This window comes from Phocoena phocoena, chromosome 8, assembly GCF_963924675.1.
Source record: "Phocoena phocoena chromosome 8, mPhoPho1.1, whole genome shotgun sequence".
NCBI lineage: Eukaryota > Metazoa > Chordata > Mammalia > Artiodactyla > Phocoenidae > Phocoena > Phocoena phocoena.
Window position 1 is genome coordinate 21,278,082 of NC_089226.1, and position 23,696 is coordinate 21,301,777.

General features: G+C 44.1%; 1 non-coding gene across 1 annotated transcript; it reads left to right on the top strand.

Annotated features, from left to right (window-relative positions):
• The first annotated feature begins 4,423 nt into the window (after window positions 1-4,423).
• Window positions 4,424-4,496, top strand: TRNAW-CCA (transfer RNA tryptophan (anticodon CCA)). The gene has a single exon. It is a non-coding gene; the product is annotated as a tRNA-Trp (tRNA).
• Window positions 4,497-23,696: the final 19,200 nt, after the last annotated feature.

Genomic DNA, 23,696 nt, shown 5'->3' on the forward strand with positions numbered 1-23,696 from the left:
CCCTGGGGAGCTGAGGACAGGACAGTAGGTTTGTTGTCAGTCCTGCATACATGTGAGTTGTGACTGGCTGTGTGGTGTGGGTCCAGGCTTTGGAGAAGGATGGGACTAGAAGGTGTGAGAGACCGAGCACGGAGCCATTTCTCTTGGGCAGGTGGGGAGGAAGTCCAGCAGAAGTGTGGCCCTGTGGTTTTGTTCAGAACCTTCCTACCCTTCCTGGCGACTTCTGAGACAAAATGAGCCTTACAACTGAGATTGAGATTCAGTTTGGAGTGTCAGGGAGGGCAGTTGGCTCAGAGTGGGGGAGGGATTTGCTAGATTCCTTACTGATGGTCTCTCGGACCAGAAGGAACTTCCCTGCATCCTTCTTCCTTGGGGGTCAGAGTAAATGATCTTGGAGAGACAGAAGTGAGAGAGACAGCAGTGAGTGGTTTTATACAGAGATCTTAGTTCCCTGCCCAGGAATTGAATCTGGGTAGCCTGGATGAAAACCAGGAATCCTAGTCACTAGACCACCAGGGGCTAGAGGATAGAAGCAAAGTTCCCCTAGCTGTTACCCCCACTGGAAAATGCGTTTCTCGAGGAGGCAAAAACTATAAAAGCAGGTACAAAGTTTATTATTAGAGACACAGCATAACATGTGGGAGAGCACACAGAGAAGCAGTTCGTTTATTTAAGACAGAAGCAAGGCAGAAATACACACCCGGAGAGAAAGGGTATGGGCATCCTCTCTAATGAGGAGCGCGGTAAAGAGGTGATTTATATCCCTTATATAGGATAGTCCTTCTGGGTCTTTGTTTACCTTTGGCCAATTATTTTGTTTCTTTCTTCACACCTGACCTGCCCTAGGACCCTCCCCAACATGCATGCCCAAATTTTTGCTAAGATGGATTCCAACATGGAAGCCTGTGGGGGGTATGTCCACACTTATTATGGGATGGCACCCTCTCCCTTTTTGACCCCCAGTGAGCCCTCCTGTGCATGTGCAGACAGGTAAGTTTTCCTTGACCTCAGGAATCTTATCTCCTTATTCCAGCAGAGCTCAGCTTCTGCCACTAGCTTTGTCCTTGGAGTGTCTGGGGAAACAAACCTTCAATTTTACTCCACTTGACAAACATCAGCTGTCCAGCCCAGGCGCCCATCTATCTCCTACCTCAAAAAGACTTCCTGACTTGGAGCATCTTAGGAGGATCCTACCAGACTGAGGGATTAGAAATTCCCTTTGAGTGAATGGAGAAGGAACCGCCTTCCTCTTTATGATGGAATTTTCAGTGAACCATAGAGTTTCAGAGAGGAAGAGAGGCTGACACCCCACTTTAGCTGCTTCTGTACGAAGTCCGGTGAGCTTGGTGTCAGTGGTACCATGAAAATCACTGTAACATGCCAACATCTCCACCATTTATAGGCCTCAGTGTGTAGCACTGCTGGCCAAGCCAGCCTCACTTTCTCTTTCCCACAAACTGGGTAGTCTAGACCCTCTGCAGTACAGATACCACTTAACGTGTAGCCCAGGTAGGAGCCCATGTTGACATCTTGACCTTCTGCACACGTAAGTGCAAGCCTAAACTTTATCTTTACAAATCAGTTGGCCAGCTCTGTTCACTAGAGACAGAGTAACCCTCCTCTTGAATTGTCCAGGTTAGAGTTTTCAGATCACCGTGGACACATACTCAAGGTCAAGTCTTGCCATCTGCATCTAGGCAGCATTAGGTAAAAGGGGAAGTCTGAGGGCTTCCCTGGTGGCGCAGTGGTTGAGAGTCTGCCTGCCGATGCAGGGGACATGGGTTCGTGCCCTGGTCCGGGAGGATCCCACATGCCATGGAGCGGCTGGGTCCGTGAGCCATGCCCGCTGAGCCTGTGCATCCAGAGCCTGTGCTCCGCAACGAGTAGAGGCCACAACAGTGAGAGGCCCATGCACCGCAAACAAAAAAAAAAAAAAAAAGGGAAAGGCTGAGGGCTCAGGTCGGCATACCTAATTATGTCATCTTTTCCTGCCCTGAGCCCTTCTCTGTCTCCCCACTTCTTGTAGATAAACATCAAAACTCTTTGGAAAGTCTACAAGGCCCCACATAGTATACCTTCTGGAGAAAGATGCTCTTCAGACCCATCTTGCATCATTCTCTGGACCCCAGCCACTGGGGAGCTCTTAGTTTCTCGATTCTGTCATGCTCTTTCCAACCTCAAGGCCTTTGCATATGTAACTCCTATTTCCAGGCATGCTCTCCCCTCCCCCATCCCATACTTTTATCTAGGTAATTCCCATTCATCCTTCAGAGTGAAGCCTAGGTGTCACTTCCAAGGAAGCCTTCCCAGACCTCCCAGATTAGGTCCTGTTATATGCTCTTAAAGCCCTTGGTAGCTTTTGCCACAATTATAAATACTTTAAATTGTGTGATTGATTATTTTCTCTTCCCTGTGCTGGAATTTAAGCTCCGTGAGGGTGGGACCTATGAGAATTTTGTTCACCACACAGCATAGTGCCTGGCACAAAGTAGATACTCAGCAAATATCTGCTGAATGAGTGAATGAAGGGGGGTCGCCAGGTTGCCTATGGAATCCCTCTCACCTTCTAGCAGACAGACTCCTGTCTTCGATTGTGTGGATGCTTTTCTATGTTCTTACCCATTGAAGGGGAGAACCACAACTAAGATAAGTGGTTCTACATGTAGCTCCTGTGATTTTTGAGGCTTAGCTCTTGTGAGATGGTCACTAGTCTCAGCTCCTCCTCTTTTATCTCTCCTAGAGAATCTTTGCTAAGGTAGGGTCCATTCCTTACCATGCCCACTGCCTTTTTTTCTCTCTATTCTTAGGCTTATAATCGTTGTGTGCAGAATGCGCCTTTCTTTAGGCAAAGCCCAGGATGCTTCTTGGTCCAGGGAAGGTTGTTGGCTCTTATCCCCTGAGTTCTAGCTCCAGAGCTAGCTTAGCTTGGTCTACCCTGCCTCAGATGCAATTTCAGGATGAGATTGAGGTGCAGGTCATCTGATCTGCTTGGGATGATTTCGGAAGAAGCTTTAATATCTCCTGGAGCAGTCAGCGTCTGGTTTCTGCCAGTCCCCCAGGACTCTGTACCTTGAGACCTGGATCAGGGGCAGCTGAGAAGCCTGCCTAGGAGCTTCCTGTCCCTAGACAACTGGACTGCAGCTTGCTGGTTGAGCTCTGAGTGTCTCTAGGCCACTCCAGTTGTCTGCAGTGGGCTTGTTCCACCCCCAACCACTCCTGTACCTGCATGTCCCTGGGCTTCCCTGCACTGAGTCAGCAACATCCCCCCACTGCCGTCTTGGCATTGGGTAGCCAAGCCAAGCCAAGTCTGGTGACAATGACTCAGTTCATCTGGAACCTCACATCCTGTACTCTTTTCTAATATGACATTTAGCCAACTGACACCCAACAGTGAAGAGCAATCCTGGGAACTGAGGCCGCTCAGGACTCATGACCCTGCACAAGCCAGAAGCCAGGGCCATGTTGAGGGGAAGGCCGTCCTGCTGCCAGGCCTCTCTTTTTGCTCCATGTTGGTTCCTGTCTAGCAGCACGTCGCTTTGGCTGGCAGTCAGCAGCCCACTGCTGGTGCTTGCTGGTGGCTTGGCTCTCCTCCATTTAGCCAGGGAATTTGGACCTTTTTCTATGTTCTGCTTAGGAGTTTGGGAAGCAAGCCAGTGGGCCTCCTTAGAAATAGCCTCCATTGATGTCATTTCCCATTGTAGTCCCGAGGGAGACATGTCTCTTTATTTTTTTCCACATCGACACCTCTCTTGCCCTTGGCTCAAACACAGAAACCTCAGGTGGTATCAGTGCTGGGGGGAGGGAAGTGATAAGGGGGCTCATGTAGGAGGTGCGGATGGCCAAATCAGGTTATGTTTGGTCACCTGTACTGGGTGAAGCTTTGAATCTGCAGGGTTGTAAGTCAGCCAAGAGAGGAGGTAGTCACAGTCCTATTTCTTGGCTCCTGGATTGATTGGCTGTGGCTTTTTGTTTTGTTTTGTTTTGGTTGCGGTACGCGGGCCTCTCACTGTTGTGGCCTCTCCCGTTGCGGAGCACAGGCACCAGACGCGCAGGCTCAGTGGTCATGGCTCACGGGCCCAGCAGCTCCGCGGCATGTGGGATCCTCCCGGACTGGGGCACGAACCTGCGTCCCCTGCATCGGCAGGCAGACTCTCAACCACTGTGCCACCAGGGAAGCCCTGGCTGTGGCTTTTATCAGGAATTCACTGGTGCTTCTGTGAACACCAGGTTGACCTCTGTCATGAGCTGAATTTGGTCCCTTCCCACCCTAATTTGTGTGTTGAAGTCCTAATCCTAGTACCTCAGAAAATAACTTTGGAGAGAGAAACTTTATAAAAGGTAATTAAGGTAAAATGAGGTCATATAGGTGGACCCTAATCTAGTATGACTGGTGTTCTTATAAGAAGAGGAGATTAGAGGGAATTCCCTGGTGGTCCAGTGGTTAGGACTCCATGTTTCCAATGCAGGGGCCTTGGGTTCGATCCCCAGTCAGGGAATAAGATCCCACAAGCCTTGTGGCAAGGCCAAAGGAAAAAAAAGAAGAGGAGGTTAGAGAAAAGACCATGTAAAGACAAAGAGGGGAAGGCATGCAAGCCAAGGAGAGAGGCCCTCAGAAAAAACTAATGCTACTAACACCTTGATCTTCAACTTCTAGTCTCCACAGTATGAGAAAATAAATTTCTGTTGTTTAAACCACCCAGTCTGTGGTACTTTATTATGGCAGCTCTAGCAAGCAAATAAAACCTCCTCCAGACATAGCAGAGAAGATTTGCAGAAGGGCCAAGAGAGCAGTAGATTAGATGACCCCATTTTGACCAGCTTCTTCACGGGCTCTCCAGATTGGTGGTATCCCTCTGGCTTTTCTAGTTCTTTCTTCTTCAGGCAGCCACCAATTTCATCTTGTTTTGGTGGTTGGCCAAATAGCCACTGTTATTGGTGGCTGATAAATAAAACATTTCAACTTTTATTTCCTTTTTATGAAAACCTTATGGTATGAGCCGCAGAATATCACTGTCACCCAGCGTGGCTGGTCCTGCCCACTGGAAGCTCACATCCTATGGGGGAGAAAGTCATGGAGATCATTTCACTGCAGCACGGTAGGTGCGTGCTAGCGGTCAGCAGAGGGGACCAAAAAGGAAGACAATTCGAGCCTGCCTCGGGAGGTCCTGGAAAGCTTCCTGGAGTTGATGGCAGAGCTGGAAGTCTGTTACTTCTGTGAAGGTAGGAACTTGGTCTTTCTCACCTGCCTTCACCTGTGGAATCTGACACAGTTCTTTGCATATAGTAAGTGCTCATCTAGTTTGTTGGGTGAATGACCCTCTTGAAGTCCCTTCCAGCTTTATGAGTCTATGATTCTGTGATCTCAGAGGCCCACAGCAGTAAGATGGTGGAGAGTGCTACTGGCAGAGAGCGTGAGGCGTAAACAGAGACAGGGGTTTGTAGTATGCAAAGTCACTGATGAGCAGTTAAACTGCGAGGAGGGAGGAGAGCATGATGAGCATCCTTCCCATCTTGGTGTCTCTGGGAGAATCCTCAGGCATAACAGCAGGAACCCAGCCAGTGCACCTGCCCCACGTGCATGATCAGAAGCGATGTCTCACTCTCCACAAAGCAAAGGTTGGTCAAGCCCCTGACAGCTGTTTCCCACAGAGAGGAAAGCCCCTAAGTTCCCAGGCAGTGTAAACTGACCGTGTGTTTATAAAACACGCCGCAGGGCCCAAGCACGTGACAACGCCTCGGACACACTAACCGGCAGCTGGTGCAGCAGGGATTCAAGATGCTTGGGAGTGGAGAGGAGGGCGTGGGACATGGGATGGTTGAATGCCAAATCATCATGGCTCTCTTCTGGGGGACACCCAAATGGATCTAAAGCCGAAGCTCGAAAAATAACAAACATCCAAGCCCTTTGAAACCAAACTGTGCCCAGATGTCTTTTAAAGCCGGGTGGTGGACCCCAGACAGTGCTCTGAGGGAGTGGGTGAAGACCGCCCAGCACCCAAAGAATTAGGGAAAGCTTCTGCTCCCTGTCTGAGGGCTCCAAGAGTTTCGATGAAAAGCCTTTCTGCCTGGCTGTTGCAAGATGGAACCGAAAGAGCCCACTGCGGGGAGGACAGGAGATTGAGGAGGCTGTCCCCCTCCCTGTACGGGGGGGGTGTGGTGACTTCAGATGAGCTGTTTTGTTTCACGCTGAGCTGAGCTCACCTGGGCGATGACCTTGTGACAAGAATACCCGGCCGAGTCCAGATCAGCAAAGAGAGGACAGGAAGAGGAAGAGGAAGAGGAAGAGAAGCAGAGGCAGCCATGCGAAGCAGTGATTGGCAGAAACCTAGTCACAGATGCTGGTTAACGTCATTTTTAATCCTTCAACCAGAGTTGATAAAATTTGATATGGACAAGTCCTTGTAGTTAATCTCTCAATCTGTAGAAAAGCTGGTTCAGATCCAGGGGCATAAGACAGAGGCGTTGGAGTCATCAAATTCTGCCTAAAATATAGGCCCACCCTGAGGCTGCGCTGGGGCCTGAGCCCCTCAAGTTTAAACTAACGTATGGCACTGTGTGCACACCCACATCCTCAAGGGTTCGCTGGGACTTGGGAAGTGCTGGGGGACCCGTATCCTCAAAAATCTACTTTAAGAGAATTCACTGCAGGCCCAGTGAGGCTACCGATCTGGGGGAAAACAATGATAATGGTAATAAAAATAATAAGGATGAGTATTATTTATTGAGCATTTGATCTACTCAGGTGCCATGCTAGGCATCACAGCATCTCATTTAGTCCCGTCAAGACCATTATTATCCCCTTTCTACATTTGAGAAAATGAGGCTCAGAGAAGTCAAATGACTTTCTCAAGGTCACAGAGTACATGGTAGAGCCAGAATGCAAATCCAGGGGCTCTAACGCGAAAGTCTGTGGGTCAGTGTGACCTGTTAATGGGCAGAGACCTTCTGTTCCTTCTAAGGGTTCCAGGCTATGCTGGGAGGAGGCATGGATATTGAACGAGAATCAAGGTGTGCTCTGGATCCATCTGAAGCACACCGAGTTATTCCTTTCCCTTGGCATGACTGACAACTTCTCGAATCTATTCTTCTGACCTGACCTCAGGAAGCCAGAGTCCCTTGAAGTCTGGAGTATGTATGTCTGGGGACCCCAAGTGAGGGGCACACCTTACCTGGGAATAAATGTATAAATATATTATATATTTATATAATAGAAATATTATAAATAAGTATAACCAAGAAGAGGTCAGAGAGAGAGGGAGACTTGGTTGTTTATATCCAGGGGCCAGGAAGGCCCTATAGACTTAGTCTCTCCGACCCCATTCTCACAGCCAGGCTCCCCATCAGGACCACCCGAGCTTCCCCTTCCGCACACCCTCCGAGCCCTTCTCCCTTAACAGCTAGGTGTCCTAGGTCGCCTGGCATGAAAACTGTCCTGAAACTTAACAAAGGAGCTGTCAGATTCCATTGTATTTCTAACCTCTGGGTCTCCGCTCCTTTACCTGCCACCTCCCCCATCACCCCCCTCCCACCCCAGCCCTCAGGACTGCCACATCCTCCCTTTCCAGCTCTGTGACCTGATCAACTTCCTTTCTGGAAGCCAGTTTCTCTTTCTTGTTTAATGAGGTTGTGTTTTGGGAAGATGTTGGGCTGCCAATTTGTGGAGGACATCCCTAGGCCATACGGGGCCACAAGCCACATTCCCTCCTCATCCCCTATTCTTCACGCCGGGAGATACATAAGAAATCTCAATCTCCCTCTCTCTTCTCAGCCTGACCTCCGGGATGTAAGGTCAGGAGGGCAAGATTCTTTTTATTTGTTTATTTATTGAATTTTATTTTATTTATTTATTTTTATACAGCAGGTTCTTATTAGTTATCTATTTTATACATATCAGTGTATATATGTCAATCCCAATCTCCCAATTCATCCCACTCCACCCTTTCCCCTCTTGGTGTCCATACATTTGTTCTCTACATCTGTGTCTCTATTTCTGACCTGCAAACTGGTTCATCTGTCCTATTTTAGGAGGGCAAGATTCTTTTTTAAACTAAGGGAGAATCTCTAATTCTTTTACCCTCTATCCTTCCAAGCCCTCTACACAGTGTTATCTTTTATATTCTCTTTCTCTGATTTCTCAGGAAACATTAGCCTCAAAGTGACTGGTATTACTAGCTGTCAACTTATAAAACAAGGGGTCTAAAGTGGAATGAAGGAGAAGGAGAAGCCTTGGAGGAGGAAGGAGTGATCACAGCTCTGTGGAGCTGGCAGAACACGCTGGGAATCAGCAAACCAGTCACAGGGTTGTACTGAGCAGGGCCAGTTCTGCACTCTGCCCAGGGTGAGGCCAGCGGTCACTATCTCTGCTTCCAGCTGGGTTCCAGAGGAATTAGTCCCTCTCTCTTAGGGCATCTTGCAGCTGAAATCCCAGCCCAGAACCAAGGGTTTGTGGGCACAGCCATTTATTCTTTTTAGCTGTTTCTCTCTCTCCAAGGATATATGAGTTTGTACTCTCCTTCAGTCTTTCCAGAGCAGTCTGTTCGCCTCTTCCCAGGCCCCCCAAAGACCCCACTATTTGTTCTCTTTTAAGTACTCATCTCCCCCGACCCCTTAGAGCCGGGAAGGTGGTGGCATCTCCACAGCGTCAGCTTTGAGGTTCCCTCTGTGAGGTACCGAGTTGACAGCCTATGCACATCAGTTTTTTCCTGAAGATCTTCTGAGAAGAAAGGGAAGCTCAGAGACATTGATCTTGCCCTGTGTTCTGGGAAGCTGCGTTTTTTTTCGCTGCTGCTTTCAAGCGACCTGGATCTCATTACAGATATTGAAATGGGGCGTGGTTCTCAGGAGGCGCCTGAGAAATGGGAACTTGTCTTGCTTGTTGCCTTTGAGGGTCGGTGGGGGAGAACCACAAGCCTGTCCAGATCTTATCTGCTCAGGAAGGGGCAGGAAAACAACACAGCAAAACAGCTGCCAGCCGAGAACACCACCTAGTGTCTTTACAGCACACACCCACGTGTGGTGAAGTTGCCGTTTCCCATGAAGATGAAAGTGAAGAGTGTGGCACGGCAGGGATTCCCTAAGCCCCGGATGAGGAGGGGCCGGTCCTGGGACACTGACTCACTTAGCAATCAGGACCCATCACCTCCACCTGTCGGCTCGCCCTGGAGGGACCTGGGAGAGGCTGAGCTGCTTTTGCTCTCTAGAAGGGGCAATCCATCACCCCACGTGTATTAAATACACACTGTGTATCTGCCTTGTGGTCTGGGGGATCCAATTAAATACAAGACAGTCTTGGCCCACGGGGTACTTAGTGAAAAGCCGGTGGGGAGACCGATCACAAATAAAGGAAAAGTTAAATAACATACAACACACACACGCACACAGAGACATCACACAAGAGTGGTTGCAAGTGGTACATGACTAACTGGCAAATTAAAGACATTTTCACTCTCGCTTTGCTCCCACACTGACATTTTGCTGAAGAACGGAACAGAAGGAGGACACATTACTGTAGCTAGCTGCGCTGGAGGAGGGGAGGAGGGGGTGCTCCCAGTGTGGCAGCAGGTCACGGCTGGAGCTACCTCCATGGTCCCCTGTTGTGCTTTCGGAAGGTCTTGTTTTCCGAAACGGATTTGGGGCCAAGTTTGCCGTGCTCTCAGAGGCCCTGGCCGTGTCTCCTGACATCAGTCATACCCGCTCGCATCTGCCCTCTTTCTTTCCATCCCTGCTGCAGGGGCCTTTCTCCACTGTCCACTGCAACACACTTTAACACATGCCAGCAGCCACTTCTCTGTTCATGTCTTGGCTAGGCCACTCTTTTCTCAGACCCTTAGGATGGATTTCCATCAAATTATTCATAGAAGTGCATTGAATTTGAAGCAAATTGGTTTGGGAAGAAATCCCAGCTCTGCATTCATTAGGCATGTGGCTGTGACTGTGGGCCTCAGTTTCCCCATCTGTAAAGTGGGTACAAAAATGATACCTTTATTATATTATTATTATGAGGATCAAAAGGGGTCATGAACATGAAATGCCTGGTGTGTGTTCGAAGTCTCTTGTTGTGGAGAAATTCACCACAGTCTATGCTAAAGCGGTGCCTGCCTCTCAAAGGGGCATGTGCATTCATCACCGGGGATCTTGTTAAAAATGCAGATTCTGATTCAGTAGAAGTCAGTGGGGCTTGAAATTCTACATTTCTGGTAAGTTCCCCATTGATGCAGATGCTGCTGGTCCAGGGATCACACTGAGTAGCAAGGTACTAAAGGACTTTATGGTCAGAATCCTGCACTTCCAGGATTTCCTTGTGTGTCCACTGCTTACACTGACTCATGCCCTCTCTGTATTTGGCACGTCCTGCCTCATCGCTCTGGTCTCTGTTTTGCCCCACCCCTGTTCCTGAGCTTCTTGGCACTTTGACCCCTTTGGCCTCTGACTCTACACTTCTCTCTGCTAGACTTTGCCCCCTAGAGTGGCATTGCACACACAGATACCCCTCTTTAATGTTTCTGGCTTCGTCTCACAAAGTTCTCTTACAATTTGCCAGAGGTCACCTTTGGCTAAAACCCATCCCATTTCCCTTTTCCCCTGGACTGTTAGGAAGCTCACAGCTAAGTTTAAGGTGAGTTTTAGCAGAGTCCTCTCCCTAAGTTTTCTGATAAAGTTAGTTTCTTCCCACGTGCCATCCTCCTTCATCCTTCTCTTCTTTTATGATTTGTTTCTTAAATAATTTATTTCTTGTTTTGTTGTATATGTTGCCATTTGCTAGCAGAGTGATCTTGGATAAGTCACTTCACCTCCCTGGGATTCAGTTTTCTCCCCTATGAAGTGGGGATAATAATAGTACCTACCTCATAAAATTTGGGGGTTGATTAAATGAGGTAGTATCTGTAGAGTCCTTAGAAGAGTGCTTGGCACATGGTAAGCACCATGTGGGTGTTATTTATTGTTGTTATTTTATAAAATACTTTAAATCCTTTGGAAAGCAAGATGGGTACAACTGTCACCACCATCATCATTATCATCGTCATCAACAGCATCATCAGAAAAACCATGCTGACATTAAAGTGTTATACAATAGACCACGAAATTATCATATTATCCTGGAGTACTTGAGTTATGGGACAACTTTTAAACTAGAAAAAATTAATTTAGAACAAGTTAAATAACTTGATTATAGTACCTATTTCTTGTATTCTAAAATCAGGTAGTTCCAAGATGGGTTGTAATGGAATGGAATTTGTCCTCACCAACTGTGTGCCTTTAAACAAGCACAGGATGTACCATAGAACCTCCGCAGCACAGTGGACTTTGAGCATTGCAGTCATGCTTGGAGCAATTTTCTTGAACCTGTTCACTTCTTTTTTGCCCTTGCTCTAGCATTCTAGTCCATTTCAGCTCCTGACTCTTGGGCTCACCTTTCTCACCTGGCCCAACTCATCTCTTAAACCTAATGACTGGATTCAGCTGAACTGATTTGATCCCGTTGCCTTCTCTGGCTTATGGCATTTCTGTCTGCTTCTGGAAGTCAACCTGTTGGCTTCCACTCGAGCTCCTAGGACTTTATTAGATGGTTTTCTGGGGTTCTTGCTATGCTTTCTCCATACCCTCATGCTTCCCTGATTCATTCACTCAGTGAAATTTATTTTATGTCTCTTCTATGCCAATCACTGATATAAGTCACTAGGGAAGGTAGAAGTAAACAAACAAAGTTCTGGCTTCCACAGAGCTTTAGTTGGGGGAGAGAAAAAATGAACAAATTAATGCATACTACGTACTCTATGTCCTTGCTACTCAAAGCGTAGTCCGTGGGCCACGTTAGGTTGGAAACAGTCTCTAGACTGCTGATCAAGGAGGCAGTTGCTTTCATGAGTTCAGATTTATGAGAGACTTTTACTGGACTGTAATGATCATCTCTTCCAACCACCTCATTTCACAGATGAACAAGATGAGTTGTGTGTTGTGAACAGGCCTTGACCAAGGGCACACAATTAGTTGGTTGTAGAGCTTATTATTGGTCTTTTCTACTCATGACACCCCATCTTTTCTTACATGGTGTCTAGGTCAATGAATTGGTTTATTTAGGGGAATTCCCAAACCTTGTGGGGTTGTGGAAGTATAAGAAAAGCCATCTCTGATATTTCCTGTCAAATCTTCATTTCTAAATCAGAAGACTCATGGGTTGATTCTCACGAGGCAATTCTTGAATCTCTAATCACATCGGTCCTAAACAAGGAATACTTAGGGGTGAAGGCAGTGATGGTGCAAGTTCTTTTCTAAGACACTTAAAGAGGGCTCTGGGCAAACTGAGATTAACGAAGGTTTCAGAGAGACTCATAGATTCATATCCAAATAGAGAAATTGAGGCTTAGAGAAGTTAAGTGACTAATTCAAGATCCCACTGCAGGTTAGCAGCAGGCCCAAGCCCAGAGCTAAGTCTCCTGAATCACAGTGCAAAGTTTAAGATCTGGAGTTGGAAGATCTATGTTTGCCTCCCGTCATTTCCATTAGCCAAGTCCCTTCCCTTCCCCCGTAGACCTCAGGTTCTTCATTTGTAAAAGGGGGGTGGTGGATCAAATGAAATGATTTACATAAGATTGATTTATGAAACTTCTTTTTTCCTACTATAACATACAGCATTTCTTATGCCAAAACCATCCAAAAGAGAGGAAATAATCATAATCCAAACTTCATCGGCATTAGGAAGAGGACACTGACACGGGAGAGATGCACGAACCTCACTGACATATCTAGTCAACTCCTTTTTCAGCTCCCTTCATCTCCTAAAGGGATGATTTTTTTTTTTTAAACATCTTTATTGGGGTATAATTGCTTTACAATGGTGTGTTAGTTTCTGCTTTATAACAAAGTGAATCAGCTATACATATACATATGTTCCCATATGTCTTCCCTCTTGCGTCTCCCTCCTTCCTACTCTCCCCATCCCACCCTTCCAGGCTGTCACAAAGCACCGAGCTAATATCCCTGTGCCTTGCGGCTGCTTCCCCCCAGCTATCTACCTTACTACGTTTGTTAGTGCGTATATGTCCATGACTCTCTCTCGCCCTGTCAAAACTCACCCTTCTCCCTCCCCATATCCTCAAGTCCGTTCTTTATTCCTGTCTTACCCCTAGGTTCTTCATGACATTTTTTTCCCTTAAATTCCATATATATGTGTTAGCATACGGTATTTGTCTTTTTCTTTCTGACTTACTTCACTCTGTATGACAGACTCTAGGTCTATCCATCTCATTACAAATAGCTCAATTTCATTCCTTTTTAAGGCTGAGTAATATTCCATTGTGTATATGTGCCACATCTTCTTTATCCATTCATCCGATGATGGGCGCTTAGGTTGTTTCCATGTCCTGGCTATTGTAAATAGAGCTGCAATGAACATTTTGGTACATGACTCTTTTTGAATTTTGGTTTTCTCAGGGTATATGCCCAGTAGTGGGATTGCTGGGTCATATGGTAATTCTATTTGTAGTTTTTTAAGGAACCTCCATACTGTTCTCCATAGTGGCTGAACCATTTCACATTCCCACCAGCAGTGCAAGAGTGTCCCCTTTTCTCCACACCCTCTCCAGCATTTATTGTTTCTAGATTTTTTGATGATGGCCATTCTGACTGGTGTGAGATGATATCTCATTGTAGTTTTGATTTGCATTTCTCTAATGATTAATGATGTTGAGCATTCTTTCATGTGTTTGTTGGCATTCTGTATATCTTCTTTGGAGAAATGTCTATTTAGGTCTTCTGCCCATTTTTGGATGGGGTTGTTTGCTTTTTTGTTATTGAGCTGCATGAGCTGCTTGTAAATTTTGGAGATTAATCCTTTGTCAGTTGCTTCATTTGCAAATGTTTTCTCCCATTCTGAGGGTTGTCTTTTGGTCTTGGTTATGGTTTCCTTTGCTGTGCAAAAGCTTTGAAGTTTCATTAGGTCCCATTTGTTTATTTTTGTTTTTATTTCCATTACTCTAGGAGGTGGGTCAGAAAGGATCTTGCTGTGATTTATGTCATAGAGTGTTCTTCCTATGTTTTCTTCTAAGAGTTTGATAGTTTCTGGCCTTACATTTAGGTCTTTAATCCATTTTGAGCTTATTTTTGTGTATGGTGTTAGGGAGTGATCTAATCTCATACTTTTACATGTACCTGTCCAGTTTTCCCAGCACCATTTATTGAAGAGGCTGTCCTTTCTCCACTGTACATTCCTGCCTCCTTTATCAAAGATAAGTTGTCCATATGTGCGTGGGTTTATCTCTGGGTTTTTTAAACCTTACTGTTTTCCATCACCTCTTCCATCACTCTCAGAGAAAACATTGGCTGATGAATGACAGTTCCTTCAATCTCCTGTAACTACAGCTAACAAACGTCTGCATAAACCTTCATTTCCACCTTTTCCTGTTTCTGAAATGGCATTATCCTGCTTCTTCCCTTGGTTAACTCCAGTTTCCACATATCCTTCACAACTCAACTCAGAGGTCATGGCACCCATCCTTATCCACCCGCCCTTGGCTAATTGGTACCCCTCTTCTGTTCTCCAAGAGCACCCTCTCCGAGCATGAATCCCATTGTCTTACATATTTGTTTACTCGAAAACCTCCCTCACTAGAATGTAGAGATTCTATTTACCACTCTATCTACCTAGTGCCTGGCACATATATGTTCTCAATAAACGTGTTTTTGGGTAAATGAATGCATGTGTAATGCTTATTTGGGTTGCCCTGAAGACGACTTCATCAGCTTCTGCTTTACCATCCCTGGTGGGTTTGAATGTCCTGGTGAGAGAAGAGTCTCCAGGTTGCCCAGGCTCTGTTTGCACCTCCCAGCCTCAGGCAGAAATGAATGAAAGCAGAGGGACTCTCTTTTGACTATGCCCCACTGTGTACCCATGCCCTGTGTCTGAAATCCTCTCTGGATGGTGGAGGTGAGGATGTTGAGGATGGCTTCTGGAGGAGGCAGGTCTGGCCTGGCCAGGAGTTAGAAGCTCCTGGTTCTAAACGTATAGACACCAAGGGGGGAAAGTGGTGGTGGTGGGATGAATTGGGAGATGGCAATTGACATATATACACTAATATATATATAAAATTGAAAGATAATAAGAACCTGCTGTATAAAAAATAAATAATTTAAAAAAGAAAAAAAGAAGCTCTTGGTTCTCCCAGCTGTAAGCCTGCTCTTCCTCTTTCTTCTGCTGGGAACCTTCCCTGAGGAGCTGCAGCAGCCTCTGCCCTCCAAGACTCTCTTCCCAGGGCCATTGAGTCAGGCTCTGAGTAGGTCGTGGTAATTGGTATCAGTGATTGGTATTGAAGCAACCAAGAGACAAAAGGCAGCGGGGGATGTAGGAGAGACAGAAGAGAAAGGGGTGAGGGTGGCTTCTTGCCTCCTACCACTCTGTCAATCAAGTATGGTCCCAGCTCCAGTGACTCTGCACACCCATTTCCATCTGTCTTCCGGGACATCCATGTGGTGTGCAACATGAACTTGGAGGCTTCGGATGGGGAGGGTTGAGTATTATGTGAGCCCGGCTTCAATAAAGGTGAGACTGCAGTTTGTGTGTGGGGAACCTTTAGCATACTTTCACTTGTGCTGACAGAGCCCCTTTGCCCCAGCACTATTCTCTGGCTGTAGAGGCCTCTGTGTCCCTTTCCATCCTAATTCCCACACACTACACTTTTCCTGCCTTTTGACCTGCATCAAAAGTCACGTGTCCTGAGGAATAAGGCAATAGCTTAATAAGGTTAAGAACTTGAACTCTGGAGGCAGTCTGACCCTGGTGTGAATCCTGGCCCCGCCATGGACTGCTATGCAAGTTACTTATCCTCTCTGAAGATTAGTTTTCTCATCCAAAATGTGGCAAATATTATCCACTCATGGAGTTTTCTGAGGATTATATTAATAATACTCATAAAGGACTTAGTATATTTTGAGCTCTTAACAAATAGTGATTATTACGTTGTTTTATAACTATATCTGTTTCAGATATACCTTGTCATAAATAATCACTCTTTCCTTGCTGTTACTACAGAACATTGTAACAATAATACATATTTATTTTGAGAATAGTGTATATAATAATATGCTATATGTAGACTATATGCTTTATAGCAGGGGTCCCCAACCCCTGGGCCGCAGACTAGTAGCAGTCCACTGCCTGTTAGGAACTGGGCCGCACAGCAGGAGGTGAGCAGTGGGTGAGAGAGGGAAGCTTCATCTGCCGCTCCCCATCGCTCCCCATCACTCGCATTATTGCCTGAAACATCCCCTCCATCACTCTCATTACCGCCTGAACCATTCCACACTCCCCCACAATTTTTCCGTGGAAAAATTGTCTTCCACAAAACTGGTCCCTGGTGCCAAAAAGGTTGGGGACCACTGCTCTATAGTATATGTAGAGTATATACTTATATGGTATAACTGTATATAATACATATGCTACATACTCTATGTAATATATACTAAGTATATTTAATAATATATAAATATATAATATATGAAAATAATAGCCAACTTTTATTAAGTGCTTACTATGTGCAGACATTATTCTATGAGCTTTATATGTATTAATTCACCGAATCCTCTCAAGATAGGTATAATCGTTATCCAAATTTTATAAATGAGAAACTGAGGCACAGACAAGTCAAGCAACTTGCCTAAGGATATAAAGTTAGTAAGACGAAGAGCAGCATTTGAAATGCGGCAGGTGGCTCCAGTATTAGAGTTTGCTGTATGCGGGCTGTGCACCCACTCCTGGCCTGTAAGTCTCACGGGTGCATTACCTGTTTCTGATTCATCTTTGTAACCTCCCCAGCGCTTTGCTCCAGGTTTACCTTGTTTCTGGATGCCTGTACAAAGGAGGTGCCATCAGCAAGAACACCAGTTCTTCAGTAGCTAACTGCCCGGGGAGGGAGGATGCTGGCTTCCTGGCGCTCAGGTGAGCACCGCCCAGTACCCAGTTTTCAAAGTCCCCCTGCTCATCCTTGGCAGCAGATAGCAGATTTTTTCGCCCAGGGAAAAGCACTTAGAGTATGCAAGGCTTTCAATAATGGGGCAAAATGACCACCAAGCTAATTAGAACAAGAAAAATAAAGGTTCATTTTGCAGCTAGGGACCGTATTTGAGGAGTGAGCAGAGGTGAGATGTGGGGTACAAGCATGGATTTGATTATGTGGGGGTCAGTCAGTCAATAAAGAGAGACGATCCCAGGATTCTATCCAAGAGCAAAACCTATTCAGGCCAGCGGGGCCCTGTTGAGCCATCTGCCCCTGCCCCTCTCCAGGCCCAGCAGGATCTGACCATCATCTGAAGACCACTCTCTGCACCATCATCAAAAGACAAAATGGTGTGGCAAACTGAGTGTAGCATTAACAAGTCATTTAAGTCTCCTGTTTTTAATTTTTTTCATTTCTGAAGTGAAGATGATAATAAAATCTGTCTCATGTGTTTGTTGGGAGACAGTGAAATATCTTCATTGTGAAGAGTGGTAAAGATAACTTATGTCTGCAGAATGTTTTAATAATAATAAAAATAATAGCAATAATAACACCTAACCTATATACAGCACTTGTTATATGCCAGGAACTCTTCTAAGTACTTTTGTATATTTAATCCTTACAACAATTTTATGAGATGAGTAGTATTATATCCATTTTACAGAAGAAAAACTGAGGCACAGAGAGGTTAAATCGATTGTCCAAAGTCACATAGCTGGTAAGTAGCACAGCTGGCATTCAAAGGCAGGCAATCTGGCTCCAAGTCTATGCTCTTAACCACCATGTAAAGATGAATGTGAGCATTTATAAAGTATGCCTTTATCCATCATCTCAGGTAATCCTCCCTGCTCCCCATACAGGACAACTCATTGGCACAGGGGAACTTGGGCAATTCCTGGCACTGAGATGAATCTGCCTCTTGGAGAAAGGTCTTGAGTCTGCTACAGATCCCAAACCTTGGGAAAGCTTGCCTGATGCTTGCAGAAAAATACTGAGGGTCATCTTTGTTCTTATAGGGAGGACAGATAATCTCTGCAAACTCTCTGGGTTCCCATTGTTCTGGCATCTCAGTGTCCATCAGACAGGAGCTGACCCTGGCTGAGTGGAGGTTCCTCAAAAAATCAGAACTCAGATATTCACTGGGCACCTACACCATGCCCAGCACAGGCATGTATATATCCTGTATAAAGAAGCAGGATATGGCCTCCATTTACAAAGAGTTAGCAGTCTAGTAAGAAAGATCAAACAGATGAAACAATAGATTAATTAATAAACAAGGTAATACCATTAAGTAATAATGGGATAACATGAAATCGTTTGGTATTGAAAACAAGGCTGTGGGAGATGAATGGAACACGTTGCTAACTGTGTCCCATTCATCTCTTGGTCTTTTTCTCAAAGGTTTCTGTAGGGACACTGTATGCAGCATGGGTAACCCGTCCTCCCTTCCCAGGGAAGAAAACAAAATTCCATGTAGAAGAACATTCTTTTCCCAGCAGCTCATGCCATATTCACCAAGATGCGTCTTTGCCTTTTCCTGTGTATTTTTCCATCAGAGATGGTAGAGAAGTTGATTTGAGGTCTGTTACCCCTGTAATAACTGTCATAGTGACATCAGCAGAGGGGACTTGATGTCAAAGGGTAAGTCAGAGATGGTCTTCCCTCTCCTCCTTTCAAGGTGTGCTCTTACTTCCCCAGGAAACTTGAAGCTCCTTCCTAACCCTGGAAATGTAGGGTGCTTCAGCCAGGGCACCATCTGAAATCTTTGGCGGGCTTTAGTCCTTTCTCTCCTAGTTGGGTGACATTGGGCAAGTTGCTTAATCTCTTTCAGCTTTAATTTTTCTCATCTGTACAAAGGATATATAAATGTGAATGTGCACATTGATTCAGGATGGTGGAGTAGAAGGACGTGTGCTCACTCCCTCTTGTGAGAACACTGGAATCACAACTAACTGCTGAACAATCATCAAAAGGAAGACACTGGAATTCACCAAAAAGGATACCCCACATCGAAAGGCAAAGGGGAAGCTTCAGTGAGATGGTATGAGGGGTGCAATCACAATAAAATCAAATCTCATAACTGCTGGGCGGGTGACTCACAAACTGGAGAACAATTATACCACAGAAGTCCACACACTGGAGTGAAGGTTGTGAGCCCCACATCAGGTTTCCCAACCTGAGGGACCAGCAATGGGAGGAGGAATTCCCAGAGAATCAGACTTTGAAGGCTAGTGGGATTTGATTGCAGGACTTTGACAGGATTGGGGGAAACAGAGACTCTGCTCTTGGAGGACACACGCAAAGTAGTGTGTGTATCGGGATGCAGGTGAAGAAGTGGTGACCCCATAGGAGACTGAACAAGATCTACCTGCTAGTGTTGGAGGGTCTTCTGCAGAGGTGGGGGGTGGCCGTGGCTCACTGCAGGGACAAGGATGCTGGCAGCAGAAGTTCTGGGAAGTACTCCATGGCATGAGACCTCTTGGAGTCGGCCATTAGCCCCACCAAAGAGCCTGTAGCCTCCAGTGCTGGGTTGCCTCAGGCCAAACCACCAACAGGGAGGGAACTCAGCCCCACCCATCAGCAGAGAAGCAGATTAAAGTTTTACTGAGCTCTGCTCACCAGAGCAACACCCAGCTCTACCCACCACCAGTCCCACCCATCAGGAAGCTTGCACAAGCCTCTTAGATAGCCTCATCCACCAGAGCGCAGACAGCAGAAACAAGAAGAAGTACAGTCCTGCAGCATGTGGAACAAAAACCACATTCACAGAAAGATGGACAAAATGAAAAGGCAGAGGACTATGTATCAGATGAAAGAACAAGATAAAATCTCAGAAAAACAAGTAAATGAAGTGGAGATAGGCAACCTTCCAAAAAAGAATTCAGAATAATGATAGTGAAGATGATCCAGGACCTTGAAAAAAGAATGTAGGCAAAGATCAAGAAGATGCAAGAAACGTATAACAAAGACCTAGAAGGATTAAAGAAAAAACACCTAGAAGAATTAAAAACAAAAAACCGGTGATGAACAATATAATAACTGAAAAGAAAAATACACTAGAAGGAATCAATAGCAGAATAACTGAGGCAGAAGAACGGATAAGTGAACTGGAAGACAGAATGTTTGAATTCACTGCCATAGAACAGAATAAAGAAAAAAGAATGAAAAGAAATGAAGACAGCATAAGAGACCTCTGGGACAACATTAAATGCACCAACATTTACATTATAGGGGTCCCAGAAGGAGAAGAGAGAGAGAAAGGACCTGAGAGAATATTTGAAGAGGTTATAGTCAAAAACTTTCCTAACATGGGAAAGGATATAGCCACCCAAGTCTGGGAAGTGCAGAGAGTCCCAGACAGGATAAACCCAAGGAGAAACACACCGAGACATACAGTAATCAAATTGGCAAAAATTAAAGACAAAGAACAATTATTAAAATCAACAAGGGAAAAACAACAAATAACATACAAGGGAACTCCCATAAGGTTAACAGCAGATTTCTCAGGAGAAATTCTACAAGCCAGAAGGGAGTGGCATGATATATTTAAAGTGATGAAAGGGAAGAACCTACAACCAAGATTACTCTACTCGGCAAGAATCTCATTCAGATTCAATGGAGAAATCAAAAGCTTTACAGACTAGCAAAAGCTAAGAGAATTCAGCACCACAAAACCAGCTCTACAATGAATGCTAAAGGAACTTTTATAAGTGGGAAACACAAGAGAAGAAAAGGACCTATAAAAACAAACTCAAAACAATTAAGAAAACGGTAACAGAAATATACATATTGAGAATTACCTGAAATTTGAATGGATTAAATGCTCTAACCAAAAGATACAGGCTCACTGAATGGATACAAAAACAAGACCCATATGTATGCTGTGTACAAGAGACCCACTTCAGACCTAGGACACATACAGACTGAAAGGGAGGGGATGGAAAAAGATATTCCATACAAATGAAAATCAAAAGAAAGCTGGAGTAGCAATACTCATATCAGACAAAATAGACTTTAAAATAAAGACTATTACAAGAGACAAGGAAGGACACTACATAATGATCAAGGGATCATTCCAGGAAGAAGATATAACAATTATAAATATATATGCACCCAACATAGGACCACGTCAATACGTAAGGCAAATGCTAACAGCTATAAAAGAGGAAATCAACAGTAACACAATAATAGTGGGGGACTTTAGCACCTCACTTACACCAATGGACAGATCATCCACACAGAAAATTAATAAGGAAACACCAGCTTTAAATGACAAAATAGATCAGATGGACTTAAATAGTATTTATAGGACGTTCCATCTGAAAACAGCAGATTACACTTTCTTCTCAGGTGCACACAGAACATTCTCCAGGATAGATCACATCTTGGGTCACAAAGCCAGCCTTGATAAATTTAAGAAAATTGAAATTATATCAAGCATTTCTTTCTGACCACAATGCTATAAGATTAGAAATAAATTACAGGCAAAAAAACCTGTAAAAAACACAACCACATGGAGGCTAAATAATACATTACTAAATAGCCAAGAGATCACTGAAGAAATCAAAGAGGGAATGAAAAAATACCTAGAGACAAATGACAATGAAAACACAATCCAAAACCTATGGGATGCAGCAAAAGCAGTTCTAAGAAGGAAGACTATAGCAATAAAATCCTACCTCAAGAAATAAATCTCAATTAACAATCTAACCTTACACCTAAAGGAACTAGAGAAAGAAGAACAAACAAAACCCAACTTTAGTAGAAGGAGAGAAATCATAAAGATCAGAGCATAAATAAATAAAATACAAACAAAGAAAACAACATCAAAGATCAATAAAACTAAAAGCTTGTTCTTTGAGAAGATAAACAGAACTGATAAAACTTTAACCAGACACATCAAGAAAAAGAGGGAGAGGACTCAAATCAATAAAATTAGAAATGAAAAAGGAGAAGTTACAAAAGATGTTGCAGAAATACAAAGTATCATAAGAGACTATTACAAGCAAGTCTATGCCAATAAAATGGGCAACCTGGAAGAAATGGACAAATTCTTAGAAAAGTATAACCTTCCAAGACCGAACCAGGAAGAAATAGAAAATATGAACAGACCAATCACAAGTAATGAAATTGAAACTGTGATGAAAAATCTTCCAACAAACAAATTCCAGGACCAGAATCCTTCACAGGTGAATTGTATCAAACATTTAGAGAAGAGCTAACACCCATCCTTCTCAGACTCTTCCAAAAAATTGCAGAGGAAGGAACACTCCCAAACTCATTCTACGAGGCCACCATGACTCTGATACCAAAACCAGACAAAGATACTACAAAAAAAGAAAATTACAGACCAATATCACTGATGAAAATAGATGCAAAATCCTCAACATAATACTAGCAAACAAAATCCAACAACATATTAAAAGGGTCATACACCATGATTAAGTGAGATTTATCCCAGAGATGCAAGGATTCTTCAGTATATGCAAATCAATCAATGCGATACACCATATTAACAAATTGAAGACTAAAAACCATATGATTATCTCAATGGATGCAGAAAAAGCTTTTGACAAAATTCAACACCGATTTATGATAAAAACTCTCCAGAATGTGGGCATAGAGGGAACGTACCTCCACATGATAAAAGCCATATATGACAAACCCACAGCAAACGTCATTCTCAATGGTGAAAAAGTGAAAGCATTTCCCCTAAGATCAGGAACAAAACAAGGATGTCCACTCTCGCCACTGTTATTCAACATAGTATTGGAAGTCCTAGCCACAGCAATCAGAGAAGAAAAATAAATAAAAGGAATCCAAATTGGAAAAGAAGTAAAACTGTCACTGTTCACCAATTGACATGATACTATACATAGAAAATCCTACAGATGCTACCAGATAAATATTAGAACTAATCAATGAATTTGGTAAGGTTGCAGGATACAAAATTAATGCACAGAAGTATCTTGCATTCCTATACACTAAAATGAAAGATGAGAAAGAGAAATTAAGGAAATTATCCCATTTACCATCTCAACAAAAAGAATAAAATACCTAGGAATAAACCTACCTAAGGAGGCAAAAGACCTTTACTCAGAAAACACTGATGAAAGAAGTCAAATGTAACTTAAACTTAAACAGATGGAGCGATATACCATGCTCTTGGATTGGAAGAATCAATGTTGTGAAAATGAGTATACTACCCAAAACAATCTAAAGGTTTAATGCAATCCCTATCAATTTTCACAGAATTAGAACAAGAAATTTTACAATTTGTATGGAAACACAAAAGACCCTGAATAGCCAAAGCAATCTTAAGAAAGAAAAACAGAGCTGGAGGAATCAGGCTCCCTGACTTCAGACTATATTACAAAGCTGCAATAATCAAGACAATATGGTACTGGCACCAAAACAGAAATATAGATCAATGGAAGAGGATAGAAATCCCAGAGATAAACCCATGCACCTATGATCAACTAATCTATGACAATGGAGAAAAGAGAGTCTCTTCAGTAAGTGGTGCTGGGAAAAATGGACAGCTACATGTAAAAAATGAAATTAGAACTCTCTAACACCATACACAAAAATAAACTCAAAATAGATTAAAGACCTAAATGTAAGACTGGACACTATAAAACTCTTAGAGGAAAGCATAGGAAGAACACCCTTTGACATAAATCACAGCAAGATCTTTTTTGACCCACC